This window comes from Aptenodytes patagonicus, chromosome 1 (genome assembly GCF_965638725.1).
Source record: "Aptenodytes patagonicus chromosome 1, bAptPat1.pri.cur, whole genome shotgun sequence".
NCBI lineage: Eukaryota > Metazoa > Chordata > Aves > Sphenisciformes > Spheniscidae > Aptenodytes > Aptenodytes patagonicus.
The window spans coordinates 93,622,000-93,624,005 of NC_134949.1; the positions used below are offsets into that span (position 1 = coordinate 93,622,000).

Sequence of the window (2,006 nt, forward strand, 5' to 3'; positions counted from 1 at the left end):
TTTAGCCCCGGTAATCCAAAACGGATCAAAGCTGCCGGCAGCTGCGGGGTTATCGGCGTGACCCTCCATTGGCGGTGGTTCACCTGCAGAGCTCGGCTCCCCTGCAGCACCCCGAAACCCTGTCCATCTGGGACTGAGCGCCTTTTTCTGCGTTTTGGCCGGCCCAGGGCATCCCTTCAGCGCCGGGCAGCCCAAGGCAGGTGCCAGCGGCTGACCAGGCCCAGCACCTCCTGGGGGGCCTTTGCGGGGGGGGGGGGGGGGGGGGGAGGATTTGTTTTATTTCTTTTTGGCCCGTTTAACTTATTTTTTTATTATAATTACAATTTTTCTTCCCTCCTCTCACGGAGCTTTCACGTTCCGGCCGAGGAGGCACCTCTCCGGGGCGCGGGGGCCGGGCCGGGCCGCTGCCCGGGGTGGGCGGCCCGACCGGGACGGGCCGGACCGGGACGGGCCCAGGCGGCTGCTGCCCCCCGACGGCGGCCGCCGGGAAATGGCGTCGGGTCCGCGGCCGGGCGTGTCGCCCTTATATAATGCCTTTATGTAACCGGCCGGGGTCAGGGGCTGTGCTCTCCCCTGCGAGGTGGCCAGCCTGCTCTGCTCCTCCTTGTCCCCCACGCCCCCGCGGGAATGGGGCTTTTCTTGCTGTAAGATCGAGTTGTTTAAAAATTGGGAGGCCAGTCCAGCCCTCAGAAATCATATTTTGGCATGTCAGCTGCACGCCATCCTAGGTGGGATGCGGGAGAGCAGAGCGTGTGGGGAGAAGGGGCTCCCACCTTGGCCCTTCAGGAGATTCTGTCCCTGTCGAGAGGGGCTTTGCCAGCAGACAGGGAGCCAGGACCACACGCGTGGGGCCTAGGTGGATGCAGGGCAGGGCTGCCTTGGCTCCAGCGGCACCTCCATGCTCTGGGACGACCCTTGCTTGGGCCAGACGCGGCCCTGAAACCACGGTTGCCCAGCGGTGCCAGGTGCCTCCTTGAGAAAGGCTGGCTCCCAGGGCAATCTGCCATTGCTTGCGCCTCAGGTGCGAGCAGGAGATAATGGCGTTTTATTTGGACGGCTTTGGCCTCCGTGGCTCCTGCTGCTCTCTCACAAACGTGGCCGCAGCCTCCCCAGCGTGCAGCAGGAGCTGCCGGATGTTTACCCGGGCGCCACGGCCATGTGCTGGGTCAGGACAGCGGTGTCCCCGGCTGGAGGCTGCGGCCCGAGCTGGCTGGGCGGCTACCTGTCTCGGGGAGCAGAGGAGGGAGCGCCTTCACCTGTAAAACAGAGGGGAAACAGTGAGATGTGGGTGCTTGCCTCCCCATACAGAGTGCTCGCTGTGTGATTCAAAGTCCACCACTTCTCTTTGTGCCTCAGTTTCTCCACCTGTGAAATGAAGGTGGTGATTAACTACCTGCTTAATGTTCCTCTGAGGCTTAATTCCTTGTGTTTACAAAACGCTCAGAGGTCCTGGATGGAGGGAGGCATTAAGAGCTTGCATGCACTGTGCTCATAGCCTGTTGTTTCAGGCTCCAAATCTTCATGCTTTACTTAGATGACCTCTGCATCTCAAAATTACTTCAGTGCTTTTCCCTACAAAATGAGTCTCTGCGCTGATTCATTTTGAACTGGAAACTTGCGTATTTGTTTGCTTTTCAGACAATTCTATTACATTTCTGTACGACTTTCTCTCTTCAGAATGCTACAGCCTTGGTTAATATTTGTCAAATGGAGTCCCGACTGTCTAAACCACTGGGATGAGTTTTATTTTATATGTCATCAGTAGGGGCAGAATGAGGAGCTTCGTGCTTGGCCTATTTGCTGTAACACAGTCTCAGGGCCATTGCATCAGAGTCAAAACAAGGAGCAGCTTGTTTCCAAACAAGAAGCATGGAGGAAAGTCTTCTCTGCCTCCTTCCCTGTAAGGGAAAGAGGGGGGAGAAGAAAGTTATCTTTAACAGATTCTAAAAATGCCTTTTCCCAAATATGCAGTCAGTCCCTTCAAAGGTCTCTTTGTTTATTTTCAG

General features: G+C 56.8%; 1 protein-coding gene across 2 annotated transcripts in view; it reads left to right on the forward strand.

Moving 5' to 3' along the window:
* Nucleotides 1–2,006, forward strand: part of LOC143165500 (uncharacterized) — a 477,160-nt gene that overhangs the window by 475,069 nt on the left and 85 nt on the right. The window lies entirely within an intron of this gene.